Genomic DNA, 11,783 nt, shown 5'->3' with positions numbered 1-11,783 from the left:
ATCATCCGTCCGCATTTTCATTAAATGCATGGGAATCCACCACACAAAAAACACAGGGCAAGGCATGCATGCAGCCTGTTTAGCATCACTGACGGGGGATGGCGGTATTGGGAACAGGGAAGTGCGTGTTTCGATTTTGGCCTTTTGCCAATGGTGCCTTTACCAGTTTGGGACTTCTTCGACTGCCTCGGGCTTTTGGCCTGAGAATTTGCGCATCAGGTGTTTGTGTGTCGGCCCCGGACAGGAGCCGGAGACAAAGCTCGCTGTGATGTTGGAGATTAGACTTCTCTGCGTCCCTGAACATCGCTTTGGCACCTTCTGTCCGTTTGCAGGCCGCACCGAGGGCAACTGAGTGAGAAACCTCTCGATGCGAGCTGCGGACCTTCAGACAAGTCGACGTTTCCTTCTCCCTGGCTCTGAACAAAGAGGAGAGGGCCGACTCCCCGACATCCTCGCTGGATGCGATGTGAAGAGCAGCGAAGAAACACTGGATGGTGATGTGAAGAAACTCATAGTTCCTATTTCTGGCGGCGGCCCGAACACGGGAGAAACTGCGGCTCTGGACGAGAAACCCCATGGAGATGTCTTCTTCCGATATCTGAGCCTCCTGCAGTTGCGAAGTTGAAAAGACATAGTTGCAGGAGAGCAGGCCGTCCATGGCCAACTTGCCGAGATGGAAGATGGTGCTGATGTGAGCGGGGAGGATATCGTCACCTCCTTGTGCGTGATGTGTACAATGCAAGAGGGCGTGATCCAGGACGAGCAGGTAGATGTCGGTCATGGTCTGAGCTGGAGCCTCGCTGCCCTGCATCAGCTGCTCGTGGCACTTTGACACGATCCAACAGAAGAAGGGGACGTGGCAGAGGCCGTGGACGGCGGGGTTGGCCTCCACGAAATGCAGGATGTGCTCCGCGTCCGAGCCGCTGCCGCCGCCGTGGCGCCTCCTGATGAACGCCTGGATCCCCTCGCGCGAGAACCCCTTCAGGGCGAACTCCTTGCGCAGGTACTTCCTCAGCGCGGCATTCACCGCGTTGGGCCGGCTGCTCACCACCTTCCTCGTGTTCTTCAGCAGGTTCCCCTGAAGGAGGTTGGAGATGAGGTTGAGGGCAGGGGCGGGCTTGGTGGGAGAACAGTGCTTCACCTGCTCCGTGAACTGCAACTTCAGCTCGTCAAACCCATCCAGGGTGAACAGAACCTCCTCGGGGTGGTCCAGGATATATTGGAACACCTCGTCCTGATGATGGTCTGGCCAACAACAGTATTCAAACAGTAGCATCTTGAGCGAGACTTGCCCATCAATGAAGTTTAACCTCCGGCAGCTGAACGCAAACACAAATGTGAACTCCTGGAAGTGCTGCCTCATGGCCCACAGCTGTTGCAGTCGCTGCAGCAAGGTGCTTTTCCCACTTCCGGCATCCCCCACGATTAACACCACATCTGCGTCTCTATTGAACACTCCCTCCGATCCAAAGATGTCGTGCAGCCCGACTGAAGACAGCAGGCGGCCTCCGCCGGAGGTCGTGTCAGTCGTTTCCAAGGTACAGTTGACGTAAACATCCTCCAGGCACATGTTTTCAGTCCCCGCGTAGTTAGTCAGAAACCGCGACTGGGCGGCGAGCGTGGAGCTCAACTTCTCCTGATATTTTAACCGCGCGTTATCTGAAAAAAAGATAAGTCTTCGTTATCAATGGCAGGAAGTCAACTGCAACCTTTGAATTATCTTGGTGCATCACTGTGCCAAAGTGTAACCAGCACCAGCCATAGATTCAGTTTTAAACCCCTGTCCCACGGTACGAGTTCATTCCAAGAGTTCTCCCCGAGTTTGCCCTGATTCGAACTCGGAGATTTACGTTAATGGCCGCTCGTCGGTACTCGGGGCTCTCGTGGACATTTTCCATCATGTTGAAAAATCTTCACGAGTCTTCCCGAGTACCTGCCGTTAGCGAGTCTTCCCGAGTGCCTGCCGTTACTGTTACGAGCCACTAAGAGACGTCCCCGAGCTCCGACGTACCCGCTACGTTCATTCTACGTGCTTACCACGAGTTTGATTTGATTTTAACTCGGGAATGAACTCGTACCGTGGGACAGGGCTATTACACCAGCGTTTCGTATCTATAATAGGAGCAGAATGAGGCGGGCCAGCTCAAGAGTTTTGGCCCACGCGACATAGTCCAGCACCCCATCCAACTCCTGAACCGATGATCGGCCATGAGAAGGAGGGGTGGTGGTGTTGGCGGCAAGCGAAGGTCCAAAGATCGGATAGCTGGCCGGGCTGTCGACCGACGGGCTCAAGGGCGTGGCGCTGCTGCTGCACTCCATGGGCTGCGCTACGTCGGGACGGGTGAGGCGGGGCCAGACGCGGCGCTCCGACCCGACAGTCCCCTCGACCCGAGTAGTAGCGGTCAAATACGTGACAAGGGTGGTCCCGTATGGGACAAACCAATTTAGCCCAATATACGGGATGTCCCGGCTAATACGGGACAGTTAACAACCCTAACGAGGGGCGATCTTGTAGCGGTGTACAAAATCATGAGAGGAATAGATCGGGTAGACGCACAGAGTCTCTTGCCCAGAGTAGGGGAATCGAGGACCAAAGGTTGAAGGTGAGGGGGGGGGGGGGGGGGGGGGGGGGGGGGCGGACATGTCATGGGAACCTGAGGGGTAACCTTTTCACACAAAGTGTGGCTGGTTTGTAGAACGAGCTGCCGGAGGAGTGGAGGCAGGGACTATCGCAACATTTAAGAAACGTTTAGACCAGTGCACGGATAGGACAGGTTTTGTGGGATATGGGCCGAACACAGGCAGGTGGGACTCGTGTAGGTGGGACATGTTGGGCCGAAGAGCCTGTTTCCATGGTGTATCACTATGACTCTACATGCAACGGACCAAAACAATGACATTCTTACTTGCCACCACGATAGGGCTGAGAGTTTGTGAGTTTACTTATCACCTGCACAAAATCACCTTTAGACAACGTTGCAGTACTGATAATAAACCACTTAGAACAATATTTCTTACCGAGCACAGACTTGATGGGCGAGGGTTCGGATTCAATATATTCTAGGAGGACCCGAGCTGCATCGTCCCCCTTTCCTTTAGTGAGATCTAGAAGCTTCCGTGCCTAACAATGAAATATTAATCACAACAAAAATAGTGTGTTATGAAATGGCAGGAACGGATCAGCCCATCTACGTCAGCTGCCCAGATTCCAATTAATGTATTGCAGCAGAAATGATGACAACTCATTTTAGCTACAACTTCCTCCGAGTCCGAACACACATAGTGGGCTGGCACGGTGGCGCAGCTGGTAGAGTTGCTGCCTTACAGCGCCAGAGACCCGGGCTCGATCCCGACTACGAGTGTTGTCTGTACGGCGTTTGTACGTTCTCCCCGTGGGTTTTCTCCGGGTGCTCCGGTTCCCTCCCGACACTCCAAGGTTCATTGGCTTCGGTAAATATCGTAAATTGGCCATAGTGTGTGTAGGGTAGTTTATGCCCCTGTCCCACTTAGGAAGCCTGAACGGAAACCTCTGGAGACTTTGCGCCCCACCCAAGGTTTTCGTGCGGTTCCCGGAGGTTGCAGGTAGTGGAAGCAGGTAGGGAGACTGACAAAAACCTCCGGGAACCTCCGGAAACATTGACCTACGGCACCACTTCCTGGTTCGGGAGCTGCAAGGCGTACGAACGGCACCAACTAGACAGGATAGTGAAGACCGCCAGCAGGATTATTGGTGCTACACTCCCTTTCCTGCTGGACATATACAGGAAGAGATGTATCAGCAGAGCCATCTCCATCATCAAAGACCCCTACCACCCATCGCATGACATTTTCTCCATCCTGCCATCTGGGAAGAGGTACAGGAGCATTAGCTGCAAAACAAGCAGGATGCTCCTCAGCTTCTTCCCACAGGCTATAAGACTGCTAAATGCGCTTTGCCCCCTGCCAAAGTATCGCGCACCAACCACCAACCTGGACACACTGCAGCAGAGCCACTGTTGTGCCGCTGCCGATCGGAACGCCTGTTAAATGTTTAGTAGAGTGTTAAATTTGTTCATGATATATGGTTGAGCAACGTTTTTTTGTTTCCTCTGGGTATGTGAATACTCAGGAAATGACAATAAAGATATACAATACAATACAACCGCACGGAAACCTTGGGTGGGGCGCAAAGTCTCCAGAGGTTTCCGTTCAGGTTTCCTAAGTGGGACAGGGGCATTAGTGAGCGGGGATCGCTGGTCGGCGCAGACTCGGTGGGCTGAAGGGCCTGTTTCCGCGCTGTATCTCTAAAACTAAACTAAAGATGAATGAACTTTCCCACAAAGTCAGAGACTGAACCAAACTATCAATGACAAAACTGCAACAATATCTAGATACAACTGACTAAATAGTTTTAAAACAATACATGACTCTAATTCTATCAAATATGATACATAAGCTGTTTCAAGGCAAAGGATGTGGTTTTTTTTGTGTTCATTGTAGAGCCAGACAAACTGATGTGAATACTGAGCGAGATACAGCACGGAAACAGGCCCTTCGGCCCACCAAGTCTGCGCCAACCATCAACCTCCCTTGATAGTAAACTAACATTATTTGCATTTCATTCTCTCCCCCAATTCTCTCCCTCACCTGCACTCTCGAGTCAATTTTACAGAGGCCAATTTACCTACAAACCCGCACGTCTTTGGGATGTGGGAGGAAACCGGGACACCCGGAGGAAACCCACGCGGTCACGGGGAGAACGTGCAAACTCCGCACATTCGGCCCTTCGAGCCAGCACCGCCATTCAATGTGATCATGGCTGATCATCCCCAATCAGTGCCCCGTTCGTGCCTTCTCCCCATATCCCCTGACTCCGCTATTTTTAAGAGCCCTATCTAGCTCTCTCTTTTAAAGCATCCAGAGAACCTGCCTCCACCACCCTCTAAGGCAGAGAATTCCACACTCACCACTCTGTGTGAGAAAAAGTGTTTCCTCATCTCCATTCTAAATGGCTTACTCCTTATTCTTAAACTGCTGCCCCTGGTTCTGGACTCCCCCAAAATCGGGAACATGTTTCCTGTCTCTAGTGTGTCCAAACATTTAGCAATCTTATACGTTTCAATGAGATATCCTCTCATCCTTCTAAACTCCAGAGTGTACAAGCCCAGCTGCTACATTCTCTCAGCATATGGCAGTCCCGCCATCCTGGGAATTAACCTTGTAAACCTACACTGCACTCCCTCAATAGCAAGAATAAAGCCCCTGTCCCACTTAGGAAACCTGAACAGAAACCTCTGGAGACTTTGCGCCCCACCCAAGTTTTCCGTGCGGTTCCGTAGGTTGCTGGTGGTTGCAGGTAGTGGAAGCAGGTAGGGAGACTGACAAAAACCTCCGGGAACCGCACGGAAACCTTGGGTGGGGCGCAAAGTCTCCAGAGGTTTCCGTTCAGGTTTCCTAAGTGGGGACAGGGGCATTACACTGCACTCCCTCAATAGCAAGGGTCCACGTACCTGTTGGGACGGAGTATATATCGGCAGTTGAATCTCGTCGCACTCGTATTGTGTAAAGTGGCCGCAGCCATGCAGTAGCAGCAATGCAGCAGCGGTACGCCCATGCAGCCTCCGCACCACGGAGGGTCTGCATCGCTGCAGGGTCCGGGCCGACAGCGTTGCCGCCGCGCTTCTGTCCGTCTCATCCGGCGGGTCATAGTCCTTCAGTTCGATACCCAGGAACTGGGAGCTGGGAAAGACTTGTCTCCACACGAGGATGAAGAGCTCGCATGCTCTCACCCCTTTGCACATCACGATGTCCAGCAGGGCGCGGCTGGAACTATATAGCTGCCCCGGCGACCTGACCGTTTCATATTCCTCCCAGTTCAGAAGGTCCCAGGCTAGCAGGTGATCAAGGATTGTCTCAAAGTTTTCCACGGAGCCTCCTCCAAGAACGGTGATGAATTGGTATCTTTCTGCGTTCAGTAGCTGGTCGGCGCTCATTCCCACACTGCCCATGCATTGGGGCGATTTAAGGTGAGGGGATAATCTGCCAGGACCAAGAAATAGATCAATCGTTAAGTTTTACACCTCCGCTCAGACCGCCTAAACCTACACGATCTCCCGGTTGCTCAACACTTTAACTCCCCCTCCCATTCCCACACTGACCCTTCTGTCCTGGGCCTCCTCCACTGTCAAAGTGAGGCCCAGCGCACTCATATTTCACTTGGGCAGCTTACACCCCAGCGGTATGAATACCGATTTCTCTAACTTCAAGTAACCTTTGCTTTCCCTCTCTTCCCCCCCACCATTCCTAATTTTCCGACTGTCCTCCTGATTATATTTTTATCTCTGTATGCTTCGTTGTCACCTTCCCCTGGCTAACAATGATCTATTCTACATCGTCCATGAACCTCATCCCCTTTGATATCCCGTTTTCACACCTTACACTTCCATATCTCCGTGTCTCCATCTCCCCTGACTCTCAGTCTGAAGAAGGGTCTCGACCCGAAACGTCACACATTCCTTCTCTCCAGAGATGCTGCCTGTCCCGCTGAGTTACTCCAGCTTTTTGTGTCTATCTTTGGTGTAAACCGGCATCTGCAGTTCCCTCCTACACATGAAGGTTTATATGCTGTGTCTATATTTTAGTTTAGTTTAAAGACACAGCATTGAAACAGGCCTAACCAATACTAACAATTCTTCAAGGTTCCCCACAGCACATACCTCACAGAACAGACCTCCACACAAATTATAGGCGAATGGTATGTTAGCTTTCATAGCAAAATGGATTTGAGTATAGGAGCAGGGAGGTTCTACTGCAGTTGTACAGGGTCTTGGTGAGACCACACCTGGAGTATTGCGTACAGTTTTGGTCTCCAAATCTGAGAAGGACATTATTGCCATAGAGGGAGTGCAGAGAAGGTTCACCAGACTTATTCCTGGGATTTCAGGACTGTCTTATGAAGAAAGACTGGATAGACTTGGTTTATACTCTCTAGAATTTAGGAGATTGAGAGGGGATCTTATAGAAACTTACAAAATTCTTAAGGGGTTGGACAGGCTAGATGCAGGAAGATTGTTCCCGATGTTGGGGAAGTCCAGGATAAGGGGTCACAGCTTAAGGATAAGGGGGAAAATCCTTTAAAACCGAGATGAGAAGAACTTTTTTCACACAGAGAGTGGTGAATCTCTGGAACTCTCTGCCGCAGAGGGTAGTCGAGGCCAGTTCATTGGCTATTTAAGAGGGAGTTAGATGAGAGAGGGGCGGAGAAGAGAGGAGACGAGAGAGAGAGAGAGAGGGAGAAGAGAAGAAAGAGAGAGAGAAGAGAGAAGGAGAGAGAGAAGAGAAATGGCCCTTGTGGCTAAGGGGATCAGAGGATATGGAGAGAAGGCAGGTATGGGATACTGAGTTGGATGATCAGCCATGATCATATTGAATGGCGGTGCAGGCTCGAAGGGCCGAATGGCCTACTCCTGCACCTAATTTCTATGTTTCTATAGCTTTAGATTCCAACTACTGACTTAGTTAAAATTCAAGAGTCAGGCGTGTGTTTATTGTTTTATATCACGAGGGGGGGGGAGAGAGAGGGGGGGAGAGGAGAGAGGGGGGAAGGAGAGGGGAGGATAGAGAGGGGGGGGAGGGGGGGGGAAGGAGAGAGAGAGGGGGGAGGAGAGGGGGGGGGAGAGGATAGAGGAGGGGGGGGAGAGGGAGGGGCGGGGGAGAGGTGGGGGGAGGGGGAGGGGGTAGGGGAGGAGTGGAGGGGGGGAGGGGGAGTTTAGGGGAGGGACGGGGGGAGCAGGGAGGGAAGAGGATGAGGGGGAAGTGGAGGGGGGGGTGGGAGAGAGGGGAGGGGGAGAGAGGAGAGGGGGGGGGGAGAGAGAGGAGGGGGAGGAGGAGGAGGGGGAGGGAGAGGGGGGGGGGGGGAGAGGAGGGGGGGGGGAGGAGGGGGGGGGGGAGAGGGGAGGAGGGAAGGGGGGGAGGAGGGGGGAGAGGAGGGGGGGAGGGGGGGGGGGGGGGGGGAGAGGAGGGGGGGGGAGGAGGGGGGGGGAGGAGGAGAGGGGAGGGAGAGGGAGGAGAGGAGGAGGGGGGGGAGAGGGGGAGGGGGGGAGAGGAGAGGAGAGGAGAGGAAAGGGGAGGAGAGGAGAGAGGGGGGGGAGAGAGGAGGGGGGGATAGAGAGGGGGGGGGGAGAGGGGGGGGGGGGGGAGGGGAGGGGGGGGGGGAGGGGGGTGGGGAGAGGAGGGGGGGGGGGGGGAGGAGAGGAGAGTGCCTTTTTACTTCAACCCAAACAAACACCATTTGCAGGCAGTGCTTTTTACTTAACCGCTAACCATATATTTCATTTTTCAAACCAAATTAAGGGTACTCATAGTGCTGTAGACATTTGTCAGTGTCATTCAAAGCTCTGATTGAGGCACACCACTTGCAGAGACTGATTGAGGCAGGCCACTTCCTGGTTTTATATTCTCTCCACCTCCCTCCAGCAGGGGCAGCAGAGAGAATGGGGAATTTTGTAAAAGCATTAATATCTCTGTCATATTTCATCGATGGGAAAAATCCTCAGCACACATGCAGTGGAGGGGGGCTCTGAGCAAGATGGCCAAAAATATCGGGAATTATCGCGTTTGCTCGCTGCATTTCATCAAAAGTAAGGCATTATTAACTTACTTTTGATGAAATTCAGCAAGCAAACGCGATAATTCACGATATTTTGGACCTGTAAATCTCCACGGCAAATGTCTGCTGTTCACTTCCGCTGTTTTCCACCTTCAGTTCCCTCTTGTAATTACCTTACTTTCTATCTTTTTTTTGCCCGAAAATTTAGGTCGCTGTGCTTCATGGTCACCCCGACTAGCACAGAAAATTTCAGCTCAAAAATCGTCCGTTTTCCATGTTATTAACGGGTGTGAAAGTGCATGTTTCCCCATTCACTAACATGTACCGATGTGACATGTGTCCTCCAGTTAAAATTTTCGGTCACGTGAGGGGGGGGATCTACGCTCATTTGACATTTGGTGAAATCACCCTATATATAGATGAAAGAACTGCAGATGCTGGTTTACACCCATAAACAGTACAGACAGCATCCCTGGAGAGAAGAAATGGGTGACGCTTCGAGTAGAGACCCTTCAAAGGGTCTCGACATGAAACGTCACCCATCCCTCCTCTCCAGAGATGCTGCCTGCATGTCCCGCTGAGTTACTCCAGCATTTTGTGTCCACCTTCTAACTTAGATTTTCCTCTTTCTCGGTTTTGGCGGTGGGGTTTTGACCTGAAATATTTACTGTTTCTCATTGATGTTTCTCACTGGTGTTGCCTGACCTGCAGAATGCTCTCCCCGCCCTTGAATTAACTAATGCCTAGGGACACACACACACACCCACACACACACTGAGCGAGGGCTATATGTATTTAGTTTGTTTGTTATACTATCATATCAATTGTAAAGCACTTTGGCCAACGAGAGTTGTTTTTTAAATGTGCTATATAAATAAATGTGACTTGACTTCACACACACACAATTACCAGACGTTCAGAATATTTCTATCCTGGAAGGAACTAAGAAGGAACTGTAGATGCTGGAAAATCGAAGGTAGTCAAAAGTGCTGGAGAAACTCAGCGGGTGCAGCAGCATCTATGGAGCGAAGGAGATAGGCAACGTTTCGTTCTCCTTCGCTCCATAGATGCTGCTGCACCCGCTGAGTTTCTCCAGCACGTTTGTCAGACATTCAGAATACACTTCCAGTTGCAGACAGAATTAAAACAGCAAACGTAAATATTCCATAAAGTCCTGAAGGGTCGAGATATCCCAAGGAATGGAGAAAGCTACAGGTTCAGGGAGGATGAGGACACATAAGTTTGCATTGAATCACAGAGAGAGTTGATCATTGGAAACAGCGAGGGTCAACAATGTGTTGGGAGTCAGGGCAGGCAAAGTCTTTGGTGGGAAGATGTTTTTTTTTTAGATAGAAGAGCGCTGGAGGGTGGCCTGGAGTGTGTTGGGGGTAGAAGGCGTGCGGATTGCTGTAGGGACAGGAGTGTTTAGCAGAAGGCGAAGGTTTTTGACTTACCCTGCGCTTGTTCCCTGGCGCTGTGGGGAGGACGGGGAAAGCCCGGCGCTTGCACCGCTCACACTGCGCCGTCTGTCTTGCTTGCGCCCGCACCCAGCCCAGCTCCGGCAACGCCTCTGCTGCAGAAGCTCCGGCGCCGGTGGGAGGAAAGACATGCCCTAGCGATGGGCAAGTGTAACCCTTTCCAACTTGCAAACTCCGTGCAATGTGCTGGAGGGAACTGCAGGCGCAGGTTAACACCGAAGATAAGACACTAAATGCTGGAGTAACTTAGTTGGTCAGGTTAGAATTGCTGGAGTAACTCAGTGGGTCAGGTTAGAATTGTTGGAGTAACTCAGTGGGTCAGGATAGAATTGCTGGAGTAATTCAGTGGGTCAGGGTAGAATGTTCAAGAAGGAACTGCAGATGCTGGAAAATCGAAGGTAGACAAAAAATGCTGGAGAAACTCAGCGGGTGAGGCAGCATCTATGGAGCGAAGGAAATAGGCAACGTTTCGGGTCGAAACCCTTCTTCAGAAGGGTTTCAGTCAGGATAGAATTGCTGGGGTAACTCAGTGGATCTGTATATCGTAGTAATGGGGGACATTTCAGGTCGAGATCCTTCTTCAGAGGGCAGAGGGAAGCTGGAGATATGGAAGAGTGAGGTGTGAAAACGACACATCAAAGCAGATGGTGATCAAGGAAATGTAGAATGGTTCATTATTTGGCCGAGGGGAAGGTGACAACGAGGAGTACAAACAGTAAAATTGATCAGGAGGAGAGTGAAACTCGGGTGGGGGAGGGACGGAGAGAGAGGGGGAAAGCATGGGTTACTTGAAGTCAGAGAAGTCAATGTTCATACTGCTGGGGTGTAAGCTGCCCAAGGGAAATATGAGGTGCTGTTCCTCCAATGTGCGCTGGGTCTCACTCCGACAGTGGAGGAGGCCCAGGACAGAAAGGTCAGTGTGGGAATGGGAGGGGAAGTTAAAGTGCTGGGCAACCAGGAGATGGCGTAGGTTTCGGCAGGCTGGGCGGAGGTGTTCAGCGAAACGTTCGTCGAGACTGCGCCTGGTCTCGCAGGAGTCCACACCTGGAACAGCGGCTACACCCAGTCTCTCTCAGTGCAGTTTGACTGGTTTTACACAACGCATTCAGGCAACTGAACCTGTATCTACACTGATCCTTGCACCTGGTGCATTGCATCTGTGTGAGAGAGAGAGCTAGCACCTATATACGCTGTGCCGGGGGACTGAGATTTGGCTCTTGGATTTCCTTGGGAAAGCACCCTAGACCTCACTCACCCTTGTAACTTATCCACACAAGGCTGACTTCTTCCTGCTCCACAATTTCCTGTTTTTTTTTTTACCATTTTCTTGCAGAATTGAGCATGTGCAGGGGATTTCTATTTGGGCGGGTTAGTAGCAGGAGATATGTCGTCACAAATGGTTATGGAGGCCAAGCCAATGGATGTTTTTAAGGCAGAAATAGATGGATTATCATAAGGTCATAAGGAATAGGAGCAGAATTAGGGCATTCGGCTCATCAAGTCCACTCCGCCATTCAATCATGGCTGATCTATCTCTCCCCCCCCCCAACCCCATTCTGATTAGTATTGGCATCAGGGGTGGTGGGGAGAAGGCAGGAGAATGGGGTTGAGAGGGAAAGATAAATCAGCCACTGTTGAATGGTGGAGTAGACTTGCTATATTTAAGAGGGAGTTAGATGTGGCCCTTGTGGCTAAGGGGATCAGGGGGTATGGAGAGA

At 51.6% G+C, this 11,783-nt stretch overlaps 1 pseudogene; it reads right to left on the bottom strand.

The window, feature by feature from the left end:
* The window catches only part of LOC129705494 (nucleotide-binding oligomerization domain-containing protein 2-like), a 10,761-nt pseudogene extending 530 nt beyond the window's left edge, over window positions 1-10,231 (bottom strand).
* Window positions 10,232-11,783: the final 1,552 nt, after the last annotated feature.

This window comes from Leucoraja erinacea, chromosome 17 (assembly GCF_028641065.1).
Source record: "Leucoraja erinacea ecotype New England chromosome 17, Leri_hhj_1, whole genome shotgun sequence".
In the NCBI taxonomy this organism is placed as follows: Eukaryota; Metazoa; Chordata; class Chondrichthyes; order Rajiformes; family Rajidae; genus Leucoraja; species Leucoraja erinaceus.
This window is presented reverse-complemented; position numbering and strand designations above follow the sequence as displayed.